We start from the raw sequence: 18949 nt of genomic DNA on the forward strand, positions 1-18949 counted from the left end.
TTATAAATAATATATAGGTAGAAGTATTTTATACATTTTGGTGAGGAAGTGCTAAAAAATAAACGACCAGAACGGTGAACAAACGCAAAAACTTGTAATTTTTGAGCTGGTTCGACCAATCGAGGTATCCACCTCCCGCCCTTGTTCTAAAGCTACGATTTTATTCATAAACTGAGCGGTGCTCTTATAAGAAGGTACATGTAGCCTACAAGTAGGAAGTTGTGGATAGTATTTAATAAGCTACTTGACCCTATTTATTCTTCATTTTCTCTTTTTAAATTACCCTATTTACTCTTGATCCAGCCTAACTCACTAAATTACAAATTAGGCGATAAACTAGAACGTGTAGTAGATAACTTGTGACTTCTGGTACGTATAAATACTATTTAAATATTATTAAATAGTATTATTATTAAAATACTATTTAACGCCTTTGCAGTCTTTTCCAAATTGAATATCACAAAGAAGTACCGAATTTCACTGTCATCGACTATACAGCCTGATCACTACAACGGACGCCTGCCGTCCGTTGTAGTGATCCTCAAAGACGCCTCGTAGCTTTATTAATCACCAATACATCTAGTACCTGTCTTACAAATTCAACAAATGACAATAATAAAGTGTACAATATTGTTGTACTCTCTAGTAGTCTTTGGCTTCAAACCTGTGGTTCATATTATATATATCCTACTGGTACTTTTAAAAATAAGAATCGCTTACACAGATTACCTGTGTATAAAATTTTACTACGATTTATACCTAGTGGTACCTCTCACAGCAAAAATAGCGTTTTCGTTAATCGCTACACACTCCGCCTATCACAGTGACCGCAAAGAGTGCCCGCTGCGTCCCTCGAGCAACTTTTTATTATGGCATTCGTTGGTTGCAAACCCGTTTGACGGTTTTAGTGTTATGCGCTATGTTGCACCAAGCTTACGGGAACTGGAGTCAGTCTTGGCTCAAGTTCCTATTAACTGAACCCAAGAGTTCTTAATCATAAGTTATTGCAGGTTTAAGAACAGAGATTAGTTCATGCTGAATCAAGTTGTATCAGGCTGGAAATTATCTATAGAGCGTTCTTTGACATTGCTCAGACTTAAAACACACATCAATCTGCCTCATTTTAACACTAAGTAGGTACAAGGTACCTAGAGTTTGAGCAAAGTCAAACTACCTACGCTCTATAAATCTCAGCCTCTTCTCTCTTTCTCCTCCTCCTCAGCCTTTCTCTCAGTCTTTAGTGGATGGACTGCAATCGTAACTATAATCGTATCAGCACTGCATAAATTCGAGTTTTAACTGTTGTTGGAAGTTCTAAAGAAGCCCTTGCCTTCCTGCTTAGTCAGAAGAGGCACCATAGAAGCTTGTCGAAAGAGACGTCTACAACTGTAGTTAGATGATTTCCAAACTCCAGATTTTAATCCACATCATATTATAGGCATATCGTTGAGCCATTGTGGCTAGACTCTAGAGCCATTTGTTTCTTTCATTTTAATTTCAATAGTATTTCGACTTCGACAAGGATCAAAACATCTCTTCTTTCTCTTTTCATTTTTTTAATCAAGGAAGACCACGGTTCGTGCCTCATCGCTTACTATATTAATTCCAGCGAATCATGTTTTCCTCAAAAAATTCCTGGATTATCACGACTACGAATGCACCGTGTATGAGCTCATTCCTTGATTTTGTCTTTTGTGAAGCTAAATGTCTACCTGAGTGTCTTTACTCTTTATAGTGAGTATTTTCCGTGATCGACTAAGAAAAACCACTAATCTTCTTAAAATATATAAAACGAAAAGGTGACTGACTGACTGACTGATCTATTAACGCACAGCTCAAACTACTGATCGGGCTGAAATTTGGTATGCAGATAGCTATTATGACGTAGACATCCGCTAAGAAAGGATTTTTGAAAAGGATTTTTCAACCCCTAAGGGGGTAAAATAAAGGTTCAAAATTTGTGTAGTCTACGCGGACGAAGTCGCGGGCATAAGCTAGTTACCTATAAGAGATAATTAGGTAGGTAGTAGGTACTTACTAAATAGGTACTTATTAGTTAACTGAACTCAAACTCTGAACTTTATATAAATAGGTATTACCAAAAATACCATGAAACATTGAATAATGTTATTATTATCATTATTTTTTTGCTAGTTTTTTTATCAATTGTATTGATAATTTCTAAGATAGGTAGCTAAGCTAAATATATCTATGGAGTATGTATACAGTTTTTATATGGATGACTTCAGAAGAAAATTGCAATTCATGTTATCACCTATTTAATATTAATTTGCGTCATATAATAATTAACATAATAAATAAATGGTTCACACTGCACACATGTAGCTTATAATAAAGTAAAACAACTTGACAAAGTTACATTTTACTTCATGAAAATAATTATGGTATGTAATAATACCTTAGTTCGCGACAGGTCGAGATGGCAGTCGGGCATGAGGCGGGGAGACGCCCCGCCCCACACACTTGCACGTCACCCGTGGGTGAGCGCGGGGGCTGTGCGGGTGTGCGGGGCGTGGACGGCAGTAAAAATTCGTTTGTGATTATTATGAACACATAAGGTATTTACTACGAATGCTTGAACAGCCCTGGTGAAAAGGCAGCCTTAACTCTCGTCCGTGAATAAAATGCTTCCGTTTCTTCAAAAAATAACTAGGTAGGTACGTACCTACTGATTCAAATTTTCAGAAATAAGTCCAATTCTGTAGTCAAAGTAGATTTACGAAGGTAGGTAGGTCTAGGTAGGTACCTAACATTAGTAGGTACGTAGGTAAGAATTCAATGATAGGTACCTACCTAATAGAAAAAATATAAGTAGGTAGTATTTCTCATTATAAGCTAATTTTGCGGCGTCTCCAATGTCCTCTCATGGGAAATATTTCGAAATGTGAGTCGAAATATACACTGCGGCACGTTTAGAGATCCCCAGGAGAAAAAAGAAAAAGCACGAATAGGTATTTTTTTCATTCGATGACTAGGTATACGATTACGAAGTGTTGTTGTGTTGTTTTTACCTACAGTGTTGTAACAACAGATACGAAAGGCATTTTATTTTTCGGTAAAAAATATTGGGATAGTCGGATGTATCGATAACATAATATAGCCCGATGATATGAAAGTTTGCTCGCCAAATAATATTTTTCCTGCCCTTGAGATTACTACTAATACTCGTACTTATTCAAATATTAGCTTAGATACTAAATGCATATGTACTTACATTTTGACCCTGTAAGAAAAACTGTAATCTGTCGTATTATTTCGTTTAAAATGAGCGTGCCAAGTTTGATTTAATAAAGTTATAAATTTTAGGCTTTTGGCTTCATATTTATGTAATACTAGATAATGCCCGCGACTTCGTACGCGTGGGGTTAGGTTTTTAAAAATCCTATAGGAACTCTTAAATTTTCCGGGATAAAAAGTAGCCTATGTCCTTCCCCAGGATGCAAGCTATCTCTGTACCAAATTTCGTAAAAATCGGTTGAATGGTTGAGCCGTGAAAAGCTATCAGACAGACAGACAGACAGACAGATACACTTTCGCATTTATAATATTAGTATAGATATGGATTATCTCATTTCGTCAGGCGGTGCTAACTACTATCTTTGAAAGTGGTTTTTCATGAAAAATTCAGAAAAAATTCCGTGGGTTGTTGGTTTGATTCGAAGTCATTTCAACCGATTGACGTCAACTGCTGGTCATAGCTAGTCTATCGTAGGCTACGATTCGTAGCTAGCTGAATTTCTTGTAGCCACACTCTCCGGGTCAGTAGGACCTATACCTACACCTTGTAGGTGTTGAGTCAAGCTCAGAAAATATTACGTTTATTTTAATGTAGGGAACCATTTGTTCAATAACAAGTTTACGCATCGGTCTCGGCTGTCTGTACTTAGTGTCAAATGTCATGTCACGTAGTGCTTACTCCTAAACTTATGGCGCTTGGTAATATAAATACTACGCATTGTATGCGAAATACTGATAAAAATGAAACCTATAACCAATTCCTTGTAATTAGGTCATAATAATATGTATCTATTATTATATTACAATTTACAGCTATAGGTAATCTAGTATATCTACCTACTTGTACCTTGCCGTAAAGTATTTTCAGCGAGTTACCTATAAATCCAAATTTTTCTCAAGTGGTCCGTTGTATTGTTAGTTTCTAAGTAGTATGAGCAAAATTATAGAGCTGTGATAGCCTAGTGTTAAGGACATCCACCCCCTAATCGGAGGTCGGGGATTCGATCCCGGGCACGCACCTCCAACTTTTCGAAAACATCGTTAGGAAACCTGCATGCCTGCGAGTTCTCCATAAAGTGCTCAAACTTTGGTTTCTTGACTTTTATCCTTTTCAATCATGTCTCCGTTAGCTTTACTTTTCGTTATCTTATCAAAAAGGTATTATTAAACGCAAGGAAATAGTTTACGTAAGAGGTTAGCAGAACCTACAGTAGTTCAAATTTTAGACGGCTCAACAGTTTAGCCGATTTTGATGAAATTTGGTACAGCGTTAGCTTACATCCGGAGCATTACAGACGGACATAGACTTTTCATCTCGGAAAATCAAAGAGTTCCCATGGGATTCTTAAATGGCTATCCGCTTAACCAATTTATATAAAATTGGTACAGACTACAGAGGTAGCTTACGTCTCCGAAATTGATATAGGCATTTTGTATTCCAGTAAATCAAAGTTCCCACGGGGTTTTTAAAAACATCCACGATTCCACGCGGACGAAGTTGTGGGCATCTTCTAGTGGGCTATAAATTAAATCACTTTCAATCAATTGAAAAAGTCGAAACATTTTGCATCTGTATTCTGTAACAATAGCTGAAATCGTCGAGTCAAAATAGAACTCTTGATTAATTCGCCTACGCTAGACTTAACTCTACACCCAATACCAATATAGGAGCTCTATCTAGTGTAATTTGAATAACTCTAGCTTTAATTAAGGTCTTGTCTATATTCTGAGAAGTAACTGTGTATGAGACAGTAGGTACAAGACCTTGAATAATTCAAGCTATTTCAGTCGAAAGCCAAAACATTGACTTCGGTTACCGCGAGTCAATTAATATGCCTTTCAATTTGTGTACTGACATTTAAATACCTATTCCTAACGGAGTAGGTACGTTTGTTATTACACTAACTTCCGAATCCAATCAGGAAATTATATAATTAATTCTAAAAATGCCTTGGTTTGATGGCTGAATATTGACTTAATAGGTATTTAAGTTCATGTGGCTGAAACACTCTGTAGGTAGGAAGGAAAATGTCAAAGTACAATATTAAAATCATTATAGTTAGCTATATTTACTATTCAGTAACTAAATACTACCCCTACTAATATTACCTTTGTCCTTCAATCACGCTGCAACGGAGAAGTGACTACCTACTAGACTGCGTTTTATCCCGAAATCGCAGGTTTTTGAATCCTAAGTGGCGTGTATCATCTAATGTTCTACGAGTATAAAGAGTCGCTTATGGATAATACCTAGATAACAATATAAATTTAGACACTAGGTACACACTAGAGCCGAGCCGAGAAAGCGTGGTATAGTCAGAAGGTTTGTAGGACCGACCGTCACATGGTCACGACGATCCGTCGGCTTTTTCGTAAGCCTCAGGTTATCTAAAGATAGCCTTTCAAACTATAAAAAGTATACATAATACTTAGAATAACAATACCTACCTCCTGTTAAAGCTATAAAATTCGTATATGCATTCGTAAATAATAACAAAAGCGTTAACAATAGGTACCTAATTGTTTAGCTAAGAAGTTTTAAAACTGTCCAGGTAAAAGCAAGCCTGACCCATCCCCTATTTTATTATAGGTAGGTACATAGGTACACGTGCAAAAATCAAAAACTTTCAACAATAGTACCTACCTACTCTTTCCAAAATAGTTTCTTTGTTTATGTAAGTACTGTATACTAAACTATAATGGCCTAATAATAATCTAGTAAAGATTATACTCATTCGTTATTTTTTTTTAAACTTTTTGAAAAATAATGATAACAGGATTTTTAAAACTTCGTCAAGAAAATTTAAGGTTCCACGAAAGCGAATTTTTGTGAATATCTTACCAACCTATTTAATTTATTATAGGACTTCACCTTTGTGAAAGATTTAGAATTTAGAAGTATTACATGAATACCCCACCCCATCTGTGCGAAGCCAGGGCGACTCAGCTCCATAATATATTGTGTAATGTGAAAGTTAGGTTAGTTACTATAGTACCTACGTAGATTTTCGTCGATTTAAAGATCATGATTTATGAGTACGGTCTCCATTTCGCTTCAATACCTACCTATCTCTAAAAAATCGGCCAAGTGCAAGTCGGACTCGCGCACCAAGGGTTCCGTACCATTATCTCTAAAAACGGCAAAAAATCACGTTTGTTGTATGGGAGTCCCCTTAAATGTTTATTCCGTTTTTTAGTATCTGTTGTTATAGCGGCAACAGTGACATCATCTGTGAAAATCTCAACTGTCTAACTATCACGGTTCATGAGATACAGCCTGGTGAGAGCCGTACGGACAGACTGACGGGCGGACAGCGTAGTCTTAGTAGTAGGGTCCCATTTTACCCTTTCGGTACAGAACCCTAAAATTAAACTATGATGTTAAGTGCTTAGACTATGATGTATCGGTCCATTCATTTTACGATCCTGCGTCCTACCACAAGCTTTACTGCTTTAAGGATCAGCAACACGTTACGTGATAAAAGCACGTCCACCTGTATATTAGCTATTGTAGTGTATACTTATATATGAACATAAACACAGAATACATAATAATACTATGACATGACTCAGTAAAAAATTAGTTCGCAATGTTTGAAATTAAGGAGTGAATCTCAAAAAGTGTTCAACAATTTTTATTCCACAGTCAAGTTATTACCAATAGATTGGTACATTGTCTTTCGGAGACCAATCAGTCAATCCTACATAGGCTCCCCGTGCAAAGTCACAGTCAGTCAACTACCTAGTTAAACATAAAATAGAGCCGAAGAATCATTATAAACTACCAGGTCTAGATGTTGACTACTCTAATCGGATTTCTTTGATTTTCCGTGATAAAAAAAAAGATTCCGACGAATTGAGAACCTCCTCCTTTTTTGAAGTCGGTTAAAAAGTAGCCCATGTGTTAATTCGGGGTACAAGCTATCTCCATTCCCAGCCTAACATGAAGGAGTAACAAACATACAAATTTCTACATTTATAATAGGTATTAGTGAGATATTTTTTATGAAATATAGGGACCTTCGCTGCCATCAGGTGTGATTTTTAACCGACTTCTCAATTCTCGGTTCTCAATTCGTCGGAATCTTTTTTTTTTTTTTTTTTATGTATGTTCCCCGATTACTCGAAAACGCCTCGACCGATTTTGAAAATTCTTTTTTTGTTTAAAAGGGTATACTTCAAAGTTGGTCCCATTTCAATTTGATGAAGATCTGATGAACATCTTCGAAGATAGATACTGGAACTCCTCAACGGATAAGAGTAAATTGCTCGCGATCAGTGTAATAGCTTAGTAAACAGTAGACTTTTAACCAGTCATAGCATAATTCCATGGGGCCACTAAAAATTGTGAAATAATTTATTTTTACAAAAAAAATAAAAACCGACTTCGTTACACAAACACTAAAAATTGAAAAATAATTTAATTTATTACCGAATATATTATGTATACAAGAGTTAATATAGTTCCATAATAATATTTTTTGGGGTCGGTGCCAATGAGGTGCCATTGTGGAGTCCCATAAAAATATGAAGTCTAGACGATTCGCGCAGCTAAAGCTAATTGGCACCGGCCCCAAAAAGTATTATTATGGAACTATATTAACTCTTGTATACATAATATATTCGGTAATAAATTAAATTATTTTTCAATTTTTAGTGTTTGTGTAACGAAGTCGGTTTTTATTTTTTTTGTAAAAAATTTTTTCATAAAGCGCAAGTGGCAAGGCTTGGGAAATAAGTAGCTATCTAATCGCTCTCTCCCGGTCGTTCTTGCATTGCTGAAGATTGTGATCCTAGAAGATCCTACCCTTGAACAAATTACTCGTTTCCATCTGCTTCTGTTGACCATTTTTACGTGTTTGATTTCCTCAGCTGGTACGACCACCTCTCGCTCTTTTCTATCATTGATGTCCGTAACAATAAGCTTCTAGAATCTAGACTGTAATTCCTACGCCGCATAATGTGGCTGAAATAGGAGAGCAGCTGTTTATTCATTATTTATATGGAGGAAACTCTAGCAGTAATTCTGAGTTGCGAAAGAATAGACACGTTTGTGCGCTTGGTAGTGCACGGAATTCGCAGCATTCGCTTCCAGCACCACATTTCAAACTCCATTCTTTAGGTATAGCTACTAAGAATACGCTAGAATTATTTATATTTGAAGTACCTAACCCTGTATATTATGTTATGGTCAGGGAGTGTGATGTCACACAGACATAAAACATACTTACAGAAGGACAACAAAGGACGTGACATTGCAATTCACGTTTGAGCATGTATAGTATACGACCTACGTTAATGTGCAGTAAAATTTTATATCCAATTTTAGAGATAACATGTCTACATTTTGTTACGCAGCTCGGGACTTTGTACGTGTATCTAATTTTATATGTCTGTACTTGTATTACATTGAAAGTTTAGGTACTATATTTTATAATTACTACTAGACTAGACCCTGGGATCATGGAGGCTTAAACTTCGTTGACGCCAGAGCAACATAGTCCGACATTGTAGCATGCCTCAGGGCCGCATGTGAGGTACGATAATGTACCGAGGAAATGTAGCAACGATCGTTTACTCTCGACACTGTCGTATCGTATCGTATCGTAATAATTGTACCTACTTACTTCAATTCTTCAGAACGATGTTTCGATGTGATGAAAAATATCTACGTCATATGTCTTAAGCTATCATACAAATAGTTCTATGACAACTTCGGAACGCATTTTCTCGGACTCGGATCGGACGAGTGCGTAATGTGTGTTTTTTAAACTTTTTAAATAAAAATATTACAGTAAAACTTAAAGCTAGCCTTATCTAATAACTGTTTAAAAATCATGCCAGACCTGTCACCAGATGAGGCTATTAATCGCGACGAAATGTCGCGTAACAGTGTGTTAATTAATGACGCTATTGAAATATTCGGCTGAAGCCGAAGCCATAGCCAAAGCTTTCATAACCCTGACAAATTCAGTTCAAGATTGGCTAAATAAAATACGTAGTATCTTTTTAGAATACGGTTTTGTGTATTAATTTGTCGAATAACACTTCGCTCTCGCACATTCGTAGCAATTCATTCAATTTCAGTTCTTGATAGAAACCATCGGCCAAAACTTCGGCCCATTTTGGCGAAAGGTGATTTATGGCCAAAAGTAGCTGAAGCCGAACATAAAGCTATGTTGAGATGGATAATTCCAAATAGGTAGTCATATTAATTTTTAAAAAGATTGTATGAGTAAATGGAAGATATTATATTTAATTTACTTTTGTATTACTCCTAAACCGCCGTAACGGCTTCTTAAAAGACAGTTAGTCGAGGTTAATGTCCTGAATATAAAGTGTCATTCTTTCAGACCGTTAAATCTTTCAGTTCATTAAGGATGCGTAAAAATTTCATCGGGACTTTAACTTACTTGCTAAACTCGTTTATTAGCTGATTTAACTGTGTAATTCATCTCTGTTAGTGTAAAAAAGAAAATTAAGCATTTCATTTTTACTTCGTTATATTCATTAACTTTTTGATTGTATCTCTGCGCTGAAACGCTTACTTAGTTGATCTTGACCAATTTCTATTTGGTAATTTGCTTGAGACTCTGTAAAATTAGTAGTTTATGAGAGCTGCCGGTATATAAAGGTAGGTACAAGTATATTTTAAATGCCTTTATGAAGTTTCTATTGTATCATTTAATTTGTCAACTGTGTACATGCGGTTGGTCTTCTAGAACACCGTATCCATCTTTATTTAAACAGTTGCGAAGGGATTTAAATTGTCTTTAAGTAATCTGAGTGTGAACTTGTTTGGTTAGACATACCTACGCCATTCTAAAGAAGATACGTTCGCTTCATACTACCTACCTACTTACACTTACTAAGGATTTTATTTCGTACCAGCATAATCAGACAGTTGGTACGGACTGGTATTTCTATTGAAGGAACTCAGTGTGTGCATTAAACGAGGCCTACCAACAAATTGCTAATCAATTAGATTAAGTATTTATTAATTGCTTATTTTGAATAGTTCATAATATCAAGTTGGTAACCGGCTGACGACTCCTTATAAACAATACATTTCCAACAAAAGAAAGCCAGCTAACCGGACTACATTCATATTATCTACATTCCGAATAAACAAAACAGCTATACCTACTCAGCATATTTGGCAACATATCTACAGCTATTAAAATTATTAGCCAGCCATGTTCGGCGTAATGCGGGCGCGGACGTTTCTTATCGCAAACATTTTGTAGTCGTAGCATGATAATGTTGCCACACGTAGTGTGTTTATGCTTCATTTTAAATATTATTCAGAATATACTCATACATTTAACTTACATTCTTTAAAGTTTCTATTTAGAACATATTAACTATTTTAGGATAAGCCGCATGTTTTCTGCTACGAAGTGTTTGCGGTTATTAGCTACCACTATTATTTATTATATTATTCATCTATAAATTGTAAATCTTAATCAAAGAGAGATTTATATGACTAGTTACAGTTTAAAAATAGTATGATCAAATAGTCCTCAAAAAATCCGAAATTCCTATGAAACTCATTATGAAGTTTGGATGAATTAAAATTTCATCCATACTAATATTATAAATGCGAAAGTGTGTCTGTCTGTTTGTTTGCTAGCTTTTCACGGCTCAACCGTTCAACCGATTTCGACGAAATTTGGTACAGAGGTAGCTTACAACCCGGGGAAGGACATAGGCTACTTTTTATCCCGGAAAATTTAGGAGTTCCCACAGGATTTTTAAAAACCTAAATCCACGCGTACGAAGTCGCGGGCATCAGCTGGTAAATTAATAAAATATCGATTTCTTTCCTTATTATAGAAGTTTGGCAGGCTGTTCTGCTATTAAGGTATACTTGTATTATGATATATACTTATTGTGATATAAATTGTGGTAATGCAATACAGTTTGAAGTGGGAGATACAAGTAATTATGAAAATCGACAATATTAATTCTTTACCTCTATTTTGCTGGGAATTCTGCTTCGAAATGATGTGTTTACTGTAGATACAAAGGTCCTTACTAAAAATTTATTAATCGCGGCTTATACCTACGTGGCTTATACCACCTTATACTCGTTGAATTACCTACCATTCCTTATGTAATCCGAATGAGTATAGGCTGTGTTAAGCTGTGTTTATAGTTTTTTAGTTTTTTAAAAGACTGGAATTATAAAACTGAATTAATACAATAGGTAGAGAACCTACTCCACTTATCAAATTATCATATTATTGGTAGCTAATAATCACTGCATACGTAAGGTATCGTATACAAAAAACGTAGTGTGTATTGTGTAGTAATACCTTTAGTCGTGTTACGCGATAAACGATTTTTACTGCTCCAAATACTTATGCAATGAAGCTTACAGTTTACGCTGTCGTGAAGCCATATACCGTAGTGAAAACATGGCAATTGTGTATTAACTTCCTCTACCATTCATAAAGTCTACAATTTGCACCATTGGGTTTTCAATTTAGTGAAATAAGTAGATCTATATTTGACCTTTTCGGAGTAACGAGTATGTGCGTTTTAAGAAACTCTTCTTCTTCCTTACCTTATCCCACGCTACGTAATAACTAAATATCACTTGTATTAACGGTGAAGGAAAACTTGCACGCCTGAGAAGTTCTCCATAAATATTCTCAAAGCTATGTGAAGTTGGAGTAAATAGGTACCCACCTAACCTAGTAAATTTCGATGAAAACTTCTTATTTTAAATTCGCTGCATAATCATTGATATTATTATTTATTGTAGACTAGCTCATGCCCGCGACTTCGTCCGCGTGGATTTAGGTTTTTGAGATTCCCGTGGGAACTCTTTAATTTTCCGGGATAAAAAGTAGCCTATCTATCACACTCTCTTGATCTTTGAATATACCCATGCAAAAAATTACGTCGATCCATTGCTCCGTTGCAACGTGATTGAAGGACAAACCAACAAACAAACACACTTTCGCATTTATAATAGGGGTAGTGATATGATAGTATGAAATATGATAGAATATTAGGTAACTCTTCGGACGAAAGTCACAGAGTTCACATCTAGTAGGTAGATATAAATACAGAAGTGCCGCAAAGATACATAGCTTAGTTAGATTTACGTTTTATAATTCACCATGTCATAGATAAAAAGTTTATTGCATCGATGTATAGATTATTGCGTAGACAAATTAACCATCTTGGTCGTTTATTGCACGTCTTTAATACGTCTCGGAAAAGCATGTAATTTTAAAATTCTATTCATATATCTCTCCATACCTGACCATTTTCCTTATAGCCCGGATACAGGCCGAACGTGTGCAATAACCGCCTTTACTGGATTATTTCGTTCAAACTAGTAGCTACTAGAATACTAGATTCAACCGAGATGTCGTGGAAAAACCAATTATACCTACTAGGAATAGAAACAAACTTGCAGGTCGAGCGAGGGTAATAAAATATGTTAAGCATACTGAAGAGCCGTCATAGCCAAGTGGTTCAGAGTTCAGACATCCACCTATTCTGGAGGTTAAGGGTTTGATCTCGGGCACCTCTAACAATTCGGAGTTAGGTGAAGGAAAACATCGTGAGGAAACCTGCATGCCTGTTTCTCCAAACATGTTCTCAAAGGAGTGCAAAGTTTGCCAATCTGCACTTGGCTAGTGTGGTGGGTTATGGCCAAATCCTTCTCATTGAGAAAGGAGACCCGAGCCGATGATGGGTTGATCACGATCATGCTGAAGACTCAAGACCATGATAGTCCTCGTTTTGACCGATAAACGTCCGCTGTGCTTGCGCTTGACCCAAGTCCATTAAAAAAAGCTAATTTATGAATTATAATAAGTACAATCAAGTTGATCAATAATCGTTTTGTTAATGAATACCTTACCAGTTTCGCTTCATGCACCACTGGTTTCAAGTGCTCAGGAAAATTGTACAAGTACCATAAATAACTTGCTAAAGGGCAGACGCTCAGAAGCACTTTTAATTCCGCATCGGTCCTTCCCTTTATGGTGTATTCACATTTTAAAAGGGCAGACCTCGAATTGACTGCCGGGTTCTAGCGAGGCACGTTAATGTATCGTGGTAACACGAGAGAACAAAAAGGCCACGTTCGATACAAAACAACTTTTAACAAATATGAGGAACTAGCATATTCCCTGCACGGCTTCGCTGGATACTCATATCAATCAAATACTAACGTTATTGTGACAACTCTATGGCAAGTTTGTACACTCCGCGACAGGTCGAGATGGTAATCGGGGTATGAGGTGGAGGGGGATGCCCCGCATGCCCGCACGTCACCCCGCGCTCGTACGCACCTGGTTAGCGGGTGTGCGGGCGTTCCTTCCCCGATTGCCCTCTCGACCTGTCGTGTGCTATACCTATAAATGAAAACTAGTCAAGTGCGAATTGTACACGCACACGAAAGGGTACCGTACTATTGTATACAATTTGATTTAAATGGCGGCAATTTTGAAATTTGCCATCTTTGATTATTTCTTGTTATAGCAGCAATAGAAATACACACTGAAAATTTCAACTATCTGTTACGGTTCATGAGATACAGCCCGCTGACAGACAGACGGAGGACAACGGAAGCTTAGTAATAGGCTCCCGTTGGCACCCTTCCGGTGAAAAACCTTGGAAATTCGTTTCTTCATTTATAGAGTCGCAAGACGTTTTGAAAATTTAATTCATTTTTTACTAAAACCGTGAACTGCTCCAAAACCTATTCTTAGATTTTACCCTTTAACATTTGACTTTTTGAAATACAAGCTACTAATATTTTTCTAAGGATAGGGGAAGCACATAAGGAAATGAAGAAACTTCATAATAAAATTATTACCGTAAGGCGTAAAATGGCTTTCAAATGACTTCGTTTTTAGCTTATATTTCCTATGCATCAGCATTCTTATACAAGTACCTATACATCATCATCGTCATTGTCAGTCGATAGACGTCGACTGCTGGACATAATATAGGTCTTTTGTGGGGATTTCTTCATACCACGGCCTTGCGCCTCCTGAAACCAGCGGTTCCCTGCGACTCGTTTGATGTCATCTGTCTAAAGAGTCTGATTTAAAGAATCAAAGTTTAGACTAGCATACGAGTAGGGATGTTAGCAACAGTTTGCAAGCACGTCCACAAATGTCATCAGTAGTTCCTTAACTGATCTTTCTGCTCGTTGAGCGAGGACATTTCCACATGCTGCAGTGTTGCCAGCAACATGTTGATTCAACTATGTTTATAAACAAAAGTTTACCATGAATACGGGGCTTAATCTAAATATATATAATGAAAAGGTGACTGACTGACTGATCTATCAACGCACAGCTCAAACTACTGGACGGATCGGGCTGAAATTTGGCATGCAGATGGCTATTATGACGTAGGCATCCGCGAAGAAAGGATTTTTGAAAATTTAACCCCTAAAGGGGTGAAATACGGGTTTGAAATTTGTGAAGTTCACGCGTACGAAGTCGCGGGCATAAGCTAGTCCAACAACAAAAGTATGATTGAAATCTACAGACTTTCGGATTTAGCTCCGTAGAGTAATTGATATGTTTGAAGCATTTTGTAGTGCATTGCGTTCCTACTTCACCTCACCTTGGATTACAAAATAATGAACCAAAAGCGTGAGTTGAGTAAAGCAAAAACCACACAAAGCTTACGTGTCGGATCACAATTAACCAACACGCATAGACTCATAATCGTTTCGTCATAGTTTAACTAAATCAACACTCGTAATGTATTATTGAATTGCGTCTTAAAACAGTTAAATGTGTGACACGCTATACGCCGATAGCTAGTTTTTTTCGTTTTTAGGGTTCCGTACCCCAAAAGAAAAAAGGAGCTCTTATATCATCACTTTGTTGTCACATCATCACAAGAAACCTATAGGGTACTTCCCGTTGACCTAGAATCATGAAATTTGGCAGGTAGGTAGGTCTTATAGCACATGTAAGGGGAAAAATTCGAAAACCGTGGATTTATGGTTACATCACAAAAAATAATTAAATTAAAATGTGTTCATGAACAAGTATTTTCAACTTTCAAAGTAAGATTAATATATTACACCAAGTGGGGGATTAAGTATATGAAATGGCCTTTAGTTATACATTCTAAATCAGATTTTATATTTATTTTTATCCATAACAGTTTTTGATTTATCGTACAAAATGTCGGAAAAATACGACTGTAGGTATACGGAACCCTCGGTGCGCGAGTTTGACTCGCACTTGGCCGGTTTTTTTTCCGCCAGCTGGGTGGTCGTACCTACGTTATCTTTATCTTTAAAATGACCTCATGTCCTTTAAGAAATATTGCACAAAGTCGTTATTGATTGTAAGAATACTTTATTTATTTGTTAGGATATCTCCGATCTACACAGTGTCAGTAGTAATATCAATACCTAAAATAAAACACTGCTAATTAATGTACTTACCTACCTACAGATTTTCGATTCGGACCTGTAGACACTTATTTATGAGTAGATATCCTTAACTCGCGTGCTGTAAATTCGTCTTCCGTGAATTCATGATAAATGTATTTCTCTTCATCCAGAATTTTTGATTTTTTGTCGATCATTTCTGAAAATTGAACGACTTACTTACGTTATCTTTATCTTTAAAATGACTAAGTATATTATTATATTGGATACCTACCTAGTTTATCGCACGTATTGAAGTGACCTATTACAAAATAAACCTAAAAGCGCAAGCCCAAGATCTGTTTTGTACAATACTAGATGATGCCCACGTTTTTAAAAATCCCATGGGAACTCTTTGATTTTCGGGGATAAAAATAAATAGCCTATGGCCTTCCCCGCGACGTAAGCTAACTATGTATCAAATTTTATCAAAATCGGTTTAACTGTTGGGCCGTGAAAAGCTAGCAGACAGGCACACACTTTCGCATTTATAATATTATCACCATATCATATGGAATATGGATGCAATCTGTGTGTGTTCTGATTGGACTACTTGTTTTGCGCACTATATCCCTACAACTATAACATCCTGTGATATTTATGTCCAAATAAACAGCGAAGTCCTTTGCAAAATGTATTTTACGATTTTTCAAAATCTATTTCTTTGAATTCGGTTTTATTGCGTGCGTTATTCAGAGGTTACATCTGAGCAGGTACTATCGTAAGTTAACGAATTGCATCCTCATTTCACCGATTACCTATACGAATTTCGATAATAGTACTTAGCCTTCCTAAATTTCAACATAACATTTAACCGCATGTACAAACTTTTAAATTCAAATAGTGTTTGATAGTGCTTAAATTAAATAACCATTCGTCAATGTCAGAGTTATCGGAGACCACAAGGAAATGACTTTGTTGTACAAATACTTATTTTACGATTTACTTCCGTTTTAGAAGTGTGTGATTAGTGAACATTTACTTTACTAATGTCTATGAAATAGAAATATATTGCACTAAGTAATATTCTGATATTACTTCCTTTACTGTACTGGTTACAGAGGTATTACAGATCAAGACGTACTTACTATTCCATAAAAAAAAGTTCAATTTTGGAAGTTTTCAAGCCGTGTGAATTGTGATGTCACGGGTATATGTACTTACTAGCTGATCCCCGCGGCTTCGCCCGCGTAGATTTAGGTTTTTAAAGATCCCGTATAGCCTATGTCACTCAGGAATAATGTAGCTTTCTACTGGTGAAAGAATTTTTAAAATCGGTTCAGTAGTTCTAAAGATTACCCCCTACAAACAAACTTAACGACATTACCTCTTTATATAATACTAGCTGATCCCCGCGGCTTCGCCCGCGTAGATTTAGGTTTTTAAAGATCCCGTATAGCCTATGTCACTCAGGAATAATGTAGCTTTCTACTGGTGAAAGAATTTTTAAAATCGGTTCAGTAGTTCTAAAGATTACCCCTACAAACAAACTTAACGACATTACCTCTTTATATAATACTAGCTGATCCCCGCGGCTTCGCCCGCGTAGATTTAGGTTTTTAAAGATCCCGTATAGCCTATGTCACTCAGGAATAATGTAGCTTTCTACTGGTGAAAGAATTTTTAAAATCGGTTCAGTAGTTCTAAAGATTACCCCCTACAAACAAACTTAACGACATTACCTCTTTATATAATACAACGGGCCGTGCAGCAGAAATCGTAATATTTTAATTTCGCCATAACTTCAAAACCAAACGTCCAATTTTAATCATTCAAAGACCAAATATTATCTCCATAAACTGTTCTTAGTGATGAAATCATTTATTTTGATAAGGATTAATAGCATGAGTAAAATAAACGCGTTTAAATGTAGTCCAAAAAAAATTCAAGATTTTTAAATAAAAAAATGGTTGCTGTGCCTCACTCGACATAGATGGGTATAGTGTGTCGCGGACTTTTTTGTAGATATTTATAAGATCTACAATTAATTAGAACATTTTATGGTTCTATCTTTTATAGTTTAGGCAGCGTACGCAAAATAAGTAACTTTTCTGGTTGATTTTTTACACCTTGTGTCCGAAAAACCCAAATATCTTACGGAACCCTATTTTTTTCCAAAATAAAATATAGCCTATGTTACTCGTGGATAATGTAGCTTTCGAATGGTGAAAGAATTTTTAAAATCGGTCCAGTAGTTTTTGAGCCTATTCAGTACAAACAAACAAACATACAAACAAAGTTTTCCTCTTTATAATATTAGTGTACTTATACGTATGTTATAGTAGGTTACCCAAGGTTTTTATTAGGTATTGAAACACTGAAACCTCCCTGCAACGGATTAAACACTTACATACTAAATACATAATGAGTGACATACATAAATTGCAACTAAAAAAATTATACCATAAAAATACGGCTTGCATTAAGGAAAATATTGGTTTCAACGACATTTTTAGCGGTTTTCCTATGTAAACAACTGATAAGTTTACGATTAGGATTGCCAATATTTTTCGGCAAAACGAAACATAAATGTCCAAAGACTAATTATTTCATAATTTATTATTAAAAAGAATATAAAATAAAAGATACATTCTTAAATCCATCCCCTTCGTTATGAATGTTTGAAATGTTTTTTGATTTTGTCTTAGCCTCACAATATAGGAAGAAGTAAATTAGGTACCTACATAATACATTTATTTTCTAACGAAAAACGCAACTCACTTTTTATTTTATTATTTGTTTATTATGTGGGTACATAATTTTGCAAACGGGTAACAACCCTAGCCATAGTGCCTACTACTGCCTACTCATTAACCTATTTGTATAATCGGCTTTATTCAATAATGAATATTTATTTCTGGAATATTATCCTGGAGCGGAAATATACTAATAACTATTGTAATTGGTAACACTGATAGAGCCCTTTAATCAATCAACATCCGTTCAGGAACTGCGTCTAATAAACTTAGCTGTTTGTACAATTTTTTCTGATAACAAGTTTACGATTAACTAGAACTTCACCTATAACCTTAACTAATTAAAAATGATGCAGTACTAGACTAATGTTTAAGACGTTGGCCTCCTATTCGTGGGGTCTGGACTCTGGGGTTCAATCCCGGGCAAGCACCTCTACCTTTTCAGAGTTATGTAGGCACGTTTTAACCATTTAAATAACACTTCCTTTAACGATGAAGAAAAACATCGTGAGGAAACCAGCACGCCTGAGACTTCTCCATAATGTTCTCAATCAAAGGTGTGTGAAGT

Source organism: Maniola hyperantus, chromosome 16 (genome assembly GCF_902806685.2).
Source record: "Maniola hyperantus chromosome 16, iAphHyp1.2, whole genome shotgun sequence".
NCBI classification, from domain to species: domain Eukaryota; kingdom Metazoa; phylum Arthropoda; class Insecta; order Lepidoptera; family Nymphalidae; genus Maniola; species Maniola hyperantus.